The sequence below is a fragment of the Staurois parvus genome, unplaced genomic scaffold (genome assembly GCF_062004578.1).
Source record: "Staurois parvus isolate SC_StPar_1 unplaced genomic scaffold, SC_StPar_1.0 ptg000234l, whole genome shotgun sequence".
NCBI lineage: Eukaryota > Metazoa > Chordata > Amphibia > Anura > Ranidae > Staurois > Staurois parvus.
The window spans coordinates 2,996,577-3,011,997 of record NW_028318030.1 but is presented as its reverse complement, the minus strand read 5'-3'; the positions used below and the strand labels follow the sequence as shown (position 1 = coordinate 3,011,997).

Below are 15,421 nucleotides of genomic sequence, written 5' to 3'. Positions count from 1 at the left end.
CAGCTTTAATTCAGTAACTGTTGAGCAATGTAATGATCTGGCATAGTAAGAAAGGGACTGAACTCTCATCAGAAAATTCTATACACTATTGTCTTTGCTTACATTAACTACATCTCATGTGTAAAAATGATCTGCAGTCATAACTAATTCTTCATCATAAATGAAAAGCACTCCTGGGTGTTTCCAACTAAAGAATGTTTCACATTCTTAACCAAATTAACTATGAGAAAATCCCATAATAAAGAGTTTTACAAGAAAATATAGTCAAACCCATCTATACTTGTTTGTGTGATAACGGACTATTGAATATTCTCTTCAAAAGCTGGAATATCTCCTGTGAATTGTTGCATGGTGCAAATGTGATTACATGCGCTTAGATGCAGAACTGTTTGCCTGCGTTTTTTGTGTACCCCAGTCATTTTTTTTTTTTATTGAATGTTATACTACCCCTAAACCTCAGACACGTCCTCTTTCTGTTTGTTGATAGTTTTCTAAGCAAAGAGATTAAGCTGTGCAATTGAGACGGAGTACCGAGCAAAGCAGGTGCTTACAATTGTGCCTGCTTGAAAAAAGGAGTTTAAGAAAGATCAAGTGGCAGAGAGAAGCAGATGACTCAAGATGCAAGGCAAAGATGGGTGCATCCCAATGTCTAACTAGGGGATATTTTGTCCAGATGTATGAGAAACTAGACCCTATCCCAATCCATTTTTTTAACATTACCAGAACGTCAGTGGCCACTTTTGATGGCTTACTCACTATTGCTAGACCACAGAAAGAATCAATACCAACATGAGGATATGTCACCTGAGGAAAGGCTACTGCTAACACTGAGGTAAATAAAATCTATATTATTATTTGTTTTGGATCTAATTTCCAGGATACAAAAAATTAGTTCCTTTTTATTCAGATGTCTTAGTACTGGAGCTTCTTTTGTATCTCTGCATCATTTCTTCCTGCTTGGAGTGTCTACTATATATGACATTGGTAGGCAACCTGCGGCTCTCCAACTGTTGCAGGACTACAAGTTACATCATGCCTCTGCAAGTCATAACTGTAACTGTCAGTTTTGTAATGTTGCAATGCCTCATGGGAAATGTAGTTCCATAACAGTTAGAGAGCCGCAGGTTGCCTACCCCTGATATATGACCTTGTGCATAACACATGCAGTGCTCTGTGGGAAAAATGATAAAGTAATCCCAAGCCACCTGCACAAATGTGGGAAAAAATATCCACTGAATCTTGGGAGAAAACACACATCCATCATTGTATAGGTGCATTGCAGAGCAAACACGCGAGAGTCACAAAACCACCCAAATCAAGTTCCAGGTATTATAATTATAAAAAATACTTTTCTATTGCTCTCATGGAACTTTGAAATAGCAACAGATTCACCGTCTTGTTATTGGAGCTTATATAAATGCATTTCAATTTCAGACTCTCCAAAATACTTCTATCCAGCAGAGGCAAGCCACTGCTCCTTCTGACAGGAGTGACATTATAGCTACTCCTGTCAAAGAGGAGAGACACGAATGACCAATTTGCCAGTGCACCCCCCCCCCCTCCTCCAACACAGTGCCTACCTCCCTTGTCCTGGCCCAGATCATGGGCCTTTCATGCACCTGGGGCCCTTGGACAGAACCCAGGTGTGCTCATTCAGTGAGATGGCCCTGCTACTAAGGTCCTACAGCAAGAACAGACTCAATATTCATGAACAATTCTTCAATTATAAATGAAGTGCAGCACACAGAATTATAGAATGTGCTTTTGGTGTTTGTAATGCAAAATGGCGTGTTCTACTTACTGCAATTAATATGATGTAGAACATGTAATTATAGTCGAGTTGTCATGCTGTGTTGTAAATACTACTAACAATATTTCACATGGATGCTTAGAAGAACTTGGCAGTGCAGCAGTATCCAGTTCACTGACTTGCAACCTAATTCTCATGCTTTGGAGACCTGTGATATATTTGCAGATTCCTTTTTATTCAGAAGAATAGGTTTACTGGCAAACAGACAAACATCTAAACATATTGTACATACTCCTGTTGTGGGCTGTGCAAGCATGCAAATGTCAAGCTCTTTTCTATGGTCAGACTTGACTGAGGACTTGAAAAGTGAGTCCTGCTGGTCAGCAGTGAGCCAGTATATAGTCTGTTGCTCCTGAAGGCCATAAAGCAATAGGTGATACTTTTCATCACATCTGAGAATGTAAAGATCTCTTTTGTAACTGATATAAAGAAGGATTATGAATTTTTTTTTAAAAGAAACAATATATCAATGTTTTAATTGTATATTTAAAAAGTAAGCAGAGTGTGGTTTTTGACTTGCTATTAATCTACATCAGTTTTAACATTTGAATTTGTAAATATTTTATTGTAATTTTTAGTCCTCATGCACACTGGATGTTTTTACAGCGGCTGTTTTTGGCTTTTGATGTTTTTTTTCTACAGCCAGTAAACCCCCCAGCATGTTATCCTATGTGTTCATGCACACATATACTGTAATCAACGTTTTTTGGCAGGGGCGTTTTTTAGCTGGAAAAAAAACCCAGGACTAGTGGGTTTCTAGAGGCGTTTTTTAGCTGGAAAAACGCTCTAACGTTGAAAAACATGGCAAAATGTGGTAACATTCAGTAAATCATAGCAAACTGGCATTTTTGTATTTTTTGACCAAAAAAATGCTACAAGATGCAAACGTGGTAAAACGCAAAAAAAGTGGCAAAACGCCGCTAAACGCTAATGCAAAAATGCTGAAAAACTCAAGTTTTAATGTAACTTTACACAGCTGTTAACAGTGTTATTAAACCGCCCAGTGTGCATGGAGCCTTAAAGTTGATAAATTTTCATGATTTTTAGGCATTAAAGTGTTTGATTTATTATCACTCATTTTTAAGTATTTATCAATAATTTTGAGGTATTTTCCTTCATTCTGAGAAAATTTGTCCTACACTAAGTACATTATTTGGTTATGGTCAAGATATCTTCTAATTGCTACTTTGCCATATTTTATGGTGTATGGACTACAACACATTGGTTTTCAAAATCAGTTAGCCCTCATGTTCTACAACTTTTCCATATCTTATGGTGTATAAACTTCAAACCTATCGATTTTTATAATTGGTTAGCTCACATGTTCTTCTACAACTTTGCTAAAACTTATGTTGTATTGGCTTCAACACATCGGTTTTTTTAACGTGTTTTTTTTTACTCACAATAAATATCTTCTTATTAGGGAATGGTGCTAAAAATTGGATATAGTTTATTTCTCAGACAAGTTATACATTAGACCTATACTAGCATGCTATTACACTGAGGCTGTGAGGTCAGGACATAATAAATATTTCAGATGCTTTAAATAATCCCGGAAGGGCTGTTGACAATTCGGTAAATTTCTTTGAAATTGCGTTCCCAGGGTAACTTGCAAGGTGACAGGAGTGAGATTGGCCTGCTATATCGCACAGCCGTGGTGCCTAATCCTTACACCAGCATTTCCAGAGTGTCGGCAGTGCAATCCATCTTCCTACTCACAGCGGTGGCTGCACAGGATTTACACTGGACACATCACAGGACTCTGAGGCTGAGCTTTCTTACATGTATCCACGCTTGTGAGTGTAATACTTACTATATGTTTTTATGTATACTATTTTAATAAAGATATCTGCACTTTGTAGATCCTGTGAGCCCTTGTTTGCCCTCCTCTGTTACAGAATGTAAAAAAATGTATATAAAGTTTTTTTGTTTTCTTTTAAACAGAACTTTTTATTGTGTGTATTATTTCCAACAATGTTGTTTACCGGAAGCTCCTGCATAGAGGCAAAAGACTGCACCAATCAGTAACCACTTCAATACCAGGTACTTTCACCCCCTTCCTGCCCAAGCCAATTGTAAGCTTTCAGTGCTGTCACACTTTGAATGACAACTGCGCTGTCAACACTGTATCCAAATTAAATTTTTATAATTGTTTTTAGACAGATAGAGCTTTCTTTTGGTGGTATTTACTCACCACTGGGTTTTTTTAGCTAAACAAATGCAAAAAGACCAAAAATTATAAAAATACGTTACTTTGTTTCTGTTATAAAACTTTGCAAATAAGACATTTTTCTTATTTACTGATGTGTGCTGATGAAGCTGCACTGATGGGCACTGTTAAGCCACACTGAGGAGCCACTGAGGAGGCTGTACTGATGGGCACTGATAAGCCACACTGATGGGCACTGGTAAGTTGCACTGATAAGCTGCACTGATGGGCACTAATTGTCACTGATGAGGCTGCACTGATCATCAGGGCACTGATGATTCGTGCCCTAACTATTAGTGTAAACAGTGTACTGACAGTGCTGTCGGTTATTGGCTCTTCTTTTCTCACACATACCCAGCGTGAGGAAAGCACTGCTGATAACTATCAAGTCTACTTACATATGATCAGCTGTGATTGGACACAGCTGATCACATTGTAAAGGGTCACTGTGATTGGCGCTTTACCGCAATCTGTGATCAGCTATGTCCAAAGGACATAGAGGTCACAGAGCACACCTAATGTGTGCCTTGGGGGGTGTGCGTGGAAGACAGGGTTCTGGGAGGACCTCCATGGACGCCCTCCCAGAATTGGAGGGCTATGCTGTAGCCATTTTTTGGTTATAGCATGGTCAGGAAGTGGTTAAAAACACAAAAAAAAATTTAAAACAGTATATATATTTCTAGCATTTAACCAACATTTCCATGGTTCAATTTTAAAATGTAAGTTCACCTTTTCAGAAAAAAATTAAAAGGTGAACTAACAATGTTCACCCTCCCCATCACCTGCTGTACTTACCTCCGTGGATAATGAACTGTCACTACCCATGCAGCCGATGTAACAGTCTGGTGATTTTAAATCCCCGCTCTTCATCTTCACTTCGTAGGGCTTTCAGGATAGACCAGAACAATTCCGATTTGTCAGCAGCGGCACATAACTGATTTGATTAGAATCACTTTGACCTGTCTTGTTAGCGCTACAGAAAAAAGGAGATGAAGAGTGCAGATTTCAAATACCCCAACCACTACATCAGCTGCATGGGCACAAACAGCTCATGGCTCATGGAAGTAAGTAGGGAGGTGGGATGGTGTACGGTGTTATTTCACCTTTTTATTTTTTCTGAAATGCTGAAGTAACCCTTTAACTGCTAACATATTTTATATTGCAGATTTTCATAAATGGAATACAGTGGTGGGTAGAAGGGATTTTGTGAGGATTGCTGTAAACAATGAATAGGTGATAGAAAGAAAGAGGGCCATTGAGTGGACTTTATGGGCACTACAACAGTATTAATTAAAATTATTGCTTTATTGAACATACAAAGACATACAACAATTATGAAAATCCTCTGCAGAGAGTGTACTCCCCAATGGAATTGTACACTCAGTGCAGTTACAAGTCATTTAGGTACATATAATATTGATACATGCCACACTAAAAATATATCGTAACCCAGTAAGGGTTTGAAAACAGATATTCTGATATCAATAGCTGTAGTGACTCGACATGTTTTGTGATGATATCGCTTCTTCAGGAGTTTGATTTCTTGATCCATAGGCATCAGAGTGGGGGTTAAGGAGGAGAATCTAAGGCCCTCCCAACCGGGGCCAGTCAATAGGGAGATCCCAGTAAATCAAACGGACAAGCGACAGCCCCTTCAAAAGGCTTCCTTCCTACAAGTGAAGGTACTGATTTGGTTGGTATTACCAATTCAAGACAAATTAGGGCACATTTGAAAGAAATCAGCGGTGTATTGGTATAATATAGAGGTATAGTCACATCTCCAGTTCTGGTCCAAGCAAGATAAGTACAGAAACCATTGATAGTCAACTAGTATGGTGTATAAGAGGATCCCTATATATATGGACAGTGAGCCATAAAGGACAAGGATTCTTCAATGTAGTGGCACAATAATTGCATTAGAATGATCAGGTAGGGTCAATCAGAGTTCCATCTGTACCAATGAACAGAGTACACAGACCATAATTGGTTCTGAAGCCACCAGTTTCTGAAGCTACCTCGCCCACCAGGGCCTATCCATAAATGCCCGCGCTGTCCCACCATTGTAGCCTACGACTGTAACAGCCTATTACCAGGTATTTCCTTGAGGAGAGAGAGCAAGTTTTGACAGAAAAATTACAAAATTCATCTTGATCGTCAGAACAAAGTGCCTGTGGCTGTTTCTGAGCTCTTCAAATTATTGCATTATGGATCTTCTTTTTTGCATGCACATCTTTTTATATTATTGTCATTTTTATTGAAAATTATCAGATACAGATAAAATGAAGAAAATCAGCAACCAGAACCCAATAGTATCCAAACAGAAGCAAAAAAGGGTTGAGAAATCATGAAAACACAGTATATACCATACATCTAACATCAAACATAGACATATCCTACTCCATTATCAGTAGAACACAATAAATTGCAAAATTTACATCTAATAAAGAAGATGAGCTATATCTCAGTGATAAAATCGGAATGAAAAAGAAAACCAGAAAAAATAAGAAGAGGAGGAGAGAAGAAGAAGAAGAAGGAAAAAACAACCTGCACTCCAATACACACCAAAAAAAATAGCTAAGGTTTGTGTGGGGAATGTGTAGCACTTTTAGGAGTTTCAAAAATTGAAGCATCCCAAACATACCATATTGTAGAAAATGTAGCAGTATTATCACATGCAATAGCAGTGAGATGCTCCATAAGTCTACCGCCGAGATCAAACGATTTTGTGTAGGAATCTCATTGGACTTCCTGTAATGAGAAATTAGTCTTCTAGCAGCTGTTAATATATATATATATATATATATATATATATATATATATATATATATATATATATACTACGTTTTTTAGAATGTTTAGGGATTCCATAAAAAGGTAACCCTAGGAGGTAATGTAAAGGATCTAATGGTAGAGGAACCTCCAGGACTAACTCTAGAACATTCTGCACTGAGGACCAAAATTCTTTAATTCAGAAAATATGAGCAACAGTTCCCCTTTCACCTTTGCATCTCCAGCAAAAGGAGAAGAAGTTCTTCAAAGGAAAGAAGCTTCTGGGTCACAGGATTGAGTAAATGGCATATCTGAAACACACGAGCTTGGGCCCACAGGAGCATTTGAGAGTAGATTAAGCTATCAGGTAATGCAGGATGTATAATACATTAGTCAGATGGGAGCACAAAGGAGATAAATCTAATTTTTTATTACAGGTTCGCCAGATTTTTACCATGAATAACATGGCATTTAGAAGGGGGACGTGTAAAGATGATTTAGGCTTAGTATGTGAGAACCAGACAAGAGATGATGGGTGTATATGTTATCTCAATTTCAGACCACCTATTACTAGGTGATCTAACTGACCATGACAATTTAAGCCATAAATGAGTAGCCCAATAGTATTTAAGTAGGTCAGGCGCCCTAACCCTCCCCGGAAACAAGGGGCAAGTAGAACAGAGCGAGAAATTCTATGAGCCTTATTATGCCATATAAAATTGAGGAAAGCATTCTGTACAGATCGGAGTTGTACCATTACATAGACTGAAAGTGTTTCAAATAGATATAATAACATTGGCAATATGGACATCTTCAACACATTTATTCTACCTAGGAAAGAGATAGTATACAGTAGCTGTCCCATTTTGTCAATGGTTTCCATATATCTCTAAACAAAGGCACAAAATTGGAATGATATAGGGATGAATATGTTGGCGTAATATGGATGCCAAGGTATTTTAAGGAATTAGAACACCAATGAGAGTGGTTATTATGTTGAAGAAGAGCAAGGTGATCGGGAGGAACTTTGAAAGGGAAGGTTTCGGTTTTGGAAGTATTAATTTTATAGTCTGACAGGTCACTAAAATCTTGAAGTAATTTGTGTAGGGGGAAGGGAAGTATGACGATCAGTCAATAAGATGTCATCAGCAAACAAGGATAGTTTAAATTCTTTTTGCCTGACCTTGACCCCCCTAATATCAGGGTGTAACCAGATTGCTGCTGCCAAAGGTTCTAGACATAAAACAAAAAGGAGGGGGGGTAAGGGACACCCCTGTCTGGTCCATTTGTAAGGAATCAGATGTGGCACATGGAAATTTAACCTGTGTCGTGGGCGAAGAATATAGGGCGGTGAAAGCTTTTTTTTTTTTAAATTAACAATTTTTATTGATTTTCATGTATATACAAACAGTATGTTTAAAAAAAAGGATAAGAAAAGAAAACAAGCAAAACAGAAAGGTACATCGATGGCAAAACTGCGTAAGGACAGGACCAACAAAAACATAAAATAACAGTGTGAAGGTTATCAGGACCTTACATTTTGGGCCGGCATAGAGGAAATGAAGGTATCCCATGGGAGCCAAATCATCTCAAACACAGCAAACGAACAATTATGTAGTGCAGTCAAGTATTCCATCTGTCTAACATCAGCAATAAGTTTGTACAGAATCGACATTGAAGGAGGAGTAGAAGACAACCAACACATAGGAATGCTTCTCCTAGCCACGGTCAGAACATGAACAGCAAGTTTTCCGGATGGTTTAGGTAGACCCGGAAATGGTAGACCTAGCAAAAAATGTAGTATATCAAGTGGGAGAGAGGTACGCATTAGTGATTGTAACAGGGAGAGAACATCTTCCCAAAAAGGAGCTGCATGTCCAAAAGATATGATAGAGAGAACCCAGGTCTCCACCACAGCACCAGCAGGCAGGAGAAGCATTATAAGCATGAAGAACTTCAGGCGTTTTGTACCATAACATCATGATCTTGTATATATTTTCCTTAAAAACCACACAAACAGAAGATCTAAATGCATTTTCCCAAATTTTCTTCCACGTTAATAGGTCAATATCACATTGTACGAATTGAGACCACCTACACATGTAAAGGTGAGTGTCATTGGATAAGGAGGGGGCATCCAAAAGAAGTTTATAAGTATTAGAAATAATACCCCTTTGGTGGGGACCCTGCATGCATAAACGTTCGAAGGGAGTAGGCTTCCCCAGGGTTAATGAGGGTGATAAGGTGGAAAAGAAGTGGCAGATTTGAAGGTAAATATATAGGTGTTGAGAAGGTAGAAGAGCTTTTTTCTGGAGATCTGGGAATGAGTTTAACTTACGAGTGACCGGGTGTACCAAGTGACGCAATTGAAAAAGGTTAGCTACTACCCAAAGAGACATCCGGGACATGGCCATATTGTCTGGAAGATTAGGGTTATAGAGGATATTTGTCAGTGGGGAGCAATCAGAGACCAGTGTAAATTTAGCTGTACATTTCTGCCAAACAGTCAGAGAAAAGTGCATGGGACCAAGGAATAGGTGGCGAAAAGAAGAGACATCCACTGCTGAGGTCGACCAAAGGAGGGAGCATGGATGAGCTGGAGACAGTTGTAAAGATTCGATCTCAGCCCATGTGTTGGGAGGATAGTGAGTAGACCATGACATGAGAAAACGAAGGTGAGTTGCATAGTAGTATGTTATTATATCCGGTGCCCCCAAGCCCCCCTAGAACGGGAGAAAGCAAAACAGAACGTGCAATCCTGTGCCGCTTTTTGTGCCAAATAAAATGCAGGAAAGATTTCTGGAGGGAGTGAAGTTTGGACATAGGAACGGGAACAGGGAGGGTCGCAAACAGGTATAACAGTTTGGGTAACACGGTCATTTTTAGTACATTAATGCGTCCGAGAAAAGTAATGGCCAGGGCATCCCAGTGTTTCAGAGAACGAGAAATTGCTATAAATAATGGGGGGAAATTGGCCTCGTATATGGATTGGTAAGAGGAAGTAAGATTAGTACCTAAATATTTTAAAGAGTGGGTGCACCACCGGTAGGGAAAGGCTTCCTGAAGAGAGGATAAAACGACAGGTGGGACATGTATTGGGAGTGCCTCAGTTTTAGACGTGTTAACTTTGTAGCCAGATATGGCCCCAAATTGTTTCAAGGTCTTATGTAAAATCGGTAGGGAGGTATGGGGACTCGTAAGTGTGAGGAGGATGTCATCAGCAAACAGCGATAATTTGTACTCATGGGTATGGGATCATATCCCGCGAATATCTAGATTTGACGTGATGGCGATGGCTAATGGTTCCAGACAAAGAATGAACAGTAAAGGAGAGAGTGGGCAACCCTGACGTGTACCATTTGACATCTGAAAGGGGAGTGAAAAAAAAGAGGCTAATCTGACCTGCGAAAAGGGGGAAGAATAAAGGGCCTTCAAGGCTGCTACAAATGGACCCCTGAAACCAAATCTTTCCAAGACCATGAACATGTAAGGCCAACTTAAACGATCAAAAGCTTTCTGAGCATCCAAACTTAATAATATAGCAGGGGTGGAGAATCGGTTAACCAAGTCAACCAGATCAATATATCTCCTGGTGTTATCTGCAGCATGTCTGGCAGGTACAAAGCCCACTTGGCCCCTATGTATGAATTTGGAAATAATTCTGGACAGTCGGTTGGCCAAGATTTTAGTGAAAATCTTGTAATCGGAATTAAGTAGGGCAAAGGGGCGGTAGTTGTCTACAATAGAGTGATCTTTATCGGGTTTGGGGATAACCGAGATATATGCTCGGGAGAATTCAGTCTGGGTTGTGACCCCCTTGAAAAGATCTCGATAAAAGGAGAGGAGATGAGGGGCCAGGATATCAATAAAGGATTTATAGTAGGAGTAGGGCAATCCGTCCGGTCCCGGGGCTTTACGAGAGGGAAGATGTTTAATTGTGTCAAGTAATTCCTCTGGCGTAATGTTAGCGTTAAGGGTGGCAATGTCTGAAGGTGATAGACTCGGAAATGACAGGGGGTCAAAAAAATTATCAAAAGACAACTGTGTGTCAGGAATGGACTCGCCAATAGTGGTGGGACTCACCTGCCTTGCGGGTTGCAGTACCAGGACTGGCCAGCGGGTGCTTTCAGCAACCAAAGGCTCACTCCTGCAGTCAACCAAAACACCTGAGACTGATTGCAGGAGGTGCATATAAGGAATGGCCAGACTTGCAATCAGGGCCTTGGTGTAATGTTTCCCAAGAGCCCCTGTACCTGCATCCTGTCTGCTTCCTGTCTGATCCTGCTTGATCCCTGACTCTGATTGAACTCCGCCTGTCCTGACCTCTGCTATTCCTGACCACTCTCCAGTCTGCTCCTTTGGTACCTTGGCTGCCTGATTGTTCCTGACCCGGCCCGTCTGACTACTCCTTGTACCTTGCCTGCCCGTTTGCTACCGACCCGGCCTGCCCGACTATGCGTAGTATTGTTCTTTTGTTATCTGTTGGGGGTTTTGGTTTGTTTGCACTGTGTTTATGTTTAGTCTTGCACTGCGTTTATGTATTGTTTAGTCTTAAATAAATTATATTGTTTATACTATATCTGAAGCCAGCATTTCCCTGTGTCAGTCCACACACCTCTGGTCATACCCGGAGCCCTGACACTGTGTGAGGAGCGGGTAAAGGTCTGGGGTCAAACAGTTATAAAGATTCTTATAGTATGAGCCAAAAAGGATGCCATGACCTGAGGATCATAGGTAGGGCTTCCATTCGGTTGGATTAAAAGATCAGGCATCGTGGAAGGAGACTGAGCTTTGAGTCGATTGACTAACATACGATGAGGTTTGTTGGAAAATTTGTAAAATTTCTGCTTAACCCATAGGAGGGATTGTGCAGACTTACTAGAGTCAAGAGTTTTAATTCGGTCACGTAGGGATGTTACCTTCCGTAGCCCAGAAATGGATGGCTTGGCCAACAACCGTCGTTCTGCCAAAGATAGTTGATAAATAAGAGAAGCCCTAGCACTCGCCGAACCCATAGAAATACAGAGTCCTCGAAATACCGCCTTATGGGCCTCCCACAGAGTTGAGGAAGAAGCTACGGAGCCAACATTGTGGGTAAAATAGGTATCAAGTCCCCGTGACAGTTCATCCCTAAGATGTTCTGTGGAAAGAAAGGTCTCATTAAGGCGTCAATGACATGGTTTGGGTATAATGGGAGGGAAAAAAAAGGTTTAAAGTCAGAGAGGCATGGTCAGACCAGGTAATGGGGTTGATTTCAGAGGAGACCAGGAGAGGAAGCAGTGGGGCAGAGATAAAAAAGTGATCTAGGCGGGAGAAGCTACGGTGAGGGGTGGAGTAGAAAGTGAATTGTTTATGGAGGGGGTGTTTAATCCGCCAAGCGTCAAAGAGACGATGCTCCCTTATCAGTCTATGGAAAGATTTTGAAGAGGAGCATTGCCGCTTTGAGGGTGTGGACTCGAAAAGAACTTTCCTGTCTTTATGGGGGGAAAAAAACAAATTAAAATCACCCCCAACAATCACATGCGAAGTGGAAATGGAATCTAAGTTGGCGAGTGTTTGTGAAAGAAATTGCAATTGACCCGAATTTGGGGCGTATAGATTCAACAAAACAAGGGGAGTGTCACCAAGCATACATTCCAAAATAATAAAGCGACCCTGTTGGTCAACTTTGGAGGAAACAACCCGAAGGGAGCAGTGTGACCTAATCAAAATTGCCACCCCAGCCTTTCCGGAAGGATCAAAGGCTGAATAGGCTTGGGAAAAAAATCTCGAGGCAAAACGAAAGGAGCCAGTTGATTTGAAATGGGTCTCCTGGACAAAAATAATGTCTGCTCCTGAGGATCGAAATTCCCTCAAAGCCACCCAACGTTTTTGAATGGAATTGAGGCCCTTGACGTTATATGACAGAAACCTCAAAGCCATTATGAAATAATAATGGAAAAAGCACATGTATTAGCATGAAAAAAGAATAATATACCATCGATGTAAGAGAATGGAAAACAAAAAACATTAAAATAACACAAGCAAGAACAAACACAGTGGTTAACATAAGTATCCGCAAGGATATAAACTTGGGAGCAACAATTTGGCCCAAGTCGTCTAGGCCTATGGCTAGACAAAATCGGGAGCATCACGACAACCAAGACATCAGGAAGATCGCCAAACCCGGCCAGAAAAAACAAAGGTGAAAAAAAAAACACCCAACAATGGTTCAGCCGGCCAAAAATGAAAAACCTGTGGAAAAATCATGTATAAACCAGGAGGGAAGGATCGGCACCGAATTCACATCGGAGAGTCACCCCAGGGAATCATAAGACAGGCGGATCAGTTGACCAAGGATGACATGGACGTTGTGGGGTATGTGAGAGCCTCTTCCGGCCTCTGCGGACTGGAGTCCAGATCTTGTTGGGGGTGGCTGATGGACGGGATGGAGTGGGTGGCAGTGGGGGCACGTCATCTGACAAAGGTGGAAGTCCCAGGTGCTTTAAAAAAGAATCCGCCTCATGAAGATCATGGAGCACAACTTGAGTATTGTCCCTAGTTACGATCAGCCTGAAGGGGAACCCCCGCCGATAAAGGACACAGTGTTGCTGAAGGTGTGTGGTGATCGGCTGCAGAGCTCGCCGCTTGGCCAGGGTAGTCGGAGACAAGTCGCAGAAGAGTTGGAGTCTGTCACCTTTAAATTCCAAAGATGGCTTGTGGCGAACTGCTGATAATAAGGCTTCCTTGCTTTGAAAAAAATGGAAGGGAACTATAACATCGCGTGGTCTGGTGCCTTCGACAGGTTTTGGGCCCAAAGAGCGGTGAGCCCTGTCCATACGCCAATCTGCTTCTGGAACCAAGGGAGCAGTTGTGGTGAAAAAGGACAATAGGTGACGGTGTAGTTGTGCATCAACAATAGATTCGGACATACCGCGTATATGGATATTTTGGCGCCGTTCCCTGTTTTCCAAGTCCTCTTGTTGGAGCTGCATTTGGGACATGGAATGCTTCAGATACGTGTTGTCCTCTTCCAGAACATGAACGTATTGCACCAAATCATCAAACTCATTTTCCAATATATCCATGCGGTCTCCAATCTGAGCTATTTCCCCTCTGAGATCCAACGCCAGTTTTCCAATTTCAGCGGATATGGATGCGGTGATATTGCGTAAGAATATTTGCAATTTATCATCTAGCGCTGAAATTGTGAGAGAAGATGACGTGACGGCCTGCTGGGAAATCTGGGTAGAGGGGTGTTGATTCCCTGAGGCAGGGTGGTCTATTGCCCCCCCCAGTTATATTCTGGGGGTCAGGATCCTCCATCTGGGGCTGGATCAGGGCAGAGGCAGGCAGAGAAGCTGTAATGCATGAGGGTGCAGTACCCTCTGTGACCACCGGGGGTCCGGGATCGCTGCCTGGGTTCCTGGACATACTAGAGGCCAGGGATTGCAGCCTAAATAAGAACCGCCGGAGTGGTGAGGGCCGCGGATCCTGTGGCTGCGGGGAGGCGGGCTTCCAGCGCCCTATCTTCCCCATAGAGGTCTCTCCCTGGTGCCGTGCCGGGTGCAGAGGATGTATGACTCACCCCTAGCTGAAGGAAGGCAGTGGCGTGTGGAGGGCGATTCCGTGCTGGCCGGGGATGAGCGGAGCTCAGACTCTATGCGACCGCCATCATCCCTGGTCGCGCATGCGCCCCCGGCGGTGAAAGCTTTAAGGAACAGCAACACAATCCAAGACGGCCCAGGAGCGCTAACATATAAGGCCAACTCAATCTATTGAATGCCTTTTGGGCATCTAAACTTAAGAGTAAGGCTGGTGTTTTAGTGTTAATAACTATATTGACTAAGTCTATCGTCCTTCTCGTATTATCCCTTGCCTGTCTAGCCAAAATAAACTTGGTCCGTGTGGATAAGTCTGGACAGAACAGAGGCTAATCTGTTCGTAAATATTTAATGAAGATTTTATAATTCGAGTTGAGAATAGCGATGAGTCTATAGTTGGCTGGTGCTGCAGGGTTTTTCCCAGGCTTCGGGAAGACAATGATGTATGAGTTTTGAAATTGGGAATGGGGGATCTCTCTATAAAGAAAACATTTATAAAGAGTTAACAACGAGGGGGTTAGGCTAGGAAGAAAGTGTTTATAATAAGAATAGGTAAACCAATCGGGACCCGGTCATTTATGTAAAGGCAGGTCCTTAACTACGTTTTCCAACTCTTCATAGGTAATATCCTTATTGAGAATGGTAAGATCACCATGTTTAAATTTAGGTAAGGGAAGATGAGACATAAAGTTTTCAAAACCTTTTATATTGAATTGTGGATGGTGTTCTGGAGAGAGACAGTTATATAATTTACTATAAAAAAGGCCAAAAGTTTTAGCCATGGTGTGCGGGCAATATGTAGGGGTACCATCTGATTGAAAGAGAAAATCAGGGTTACTTTGTGGAGAATTGGCTCATAACTTACTCACCAGTAGTCTATTAGGTTTGTTAGAAAGCTCATAAAACCTTTGTTTTGTCCATCGATGTCCATAGCCCTAAGCTGATTTCTTAATAAGACAGCTTTTCACAATCTACATGTCGTAGGAAAGTGCAAAAGATCAGTTTCCGACCCAGTGAGTTGCCATTGCAGTATAGCCCTGGCTCTTGCAG

The 15,421-nt window shown here is 41.5% G+C and overlaps 1 long non-coding RNA gene across 1 annotated transcript; it reads left to right on the top strand.

Annotated features, from left to right (window-relative positions):
* Positions 1–517: 517 nt before the first annotated feature.
* LOC149460143 (uncharacterized) lies at positions 518–3,671 on the top strand. Its single transcript, XR_016313127.1, has 2 exons — positions 518–832; positions 3,414–3,671. It is a non-coding gene; the product is annotated as an uncharacterized LOC149460143 (long non-coding RNA).
* Positions 3,672–15,421: the final 11,750 nt, after the last annotated feature.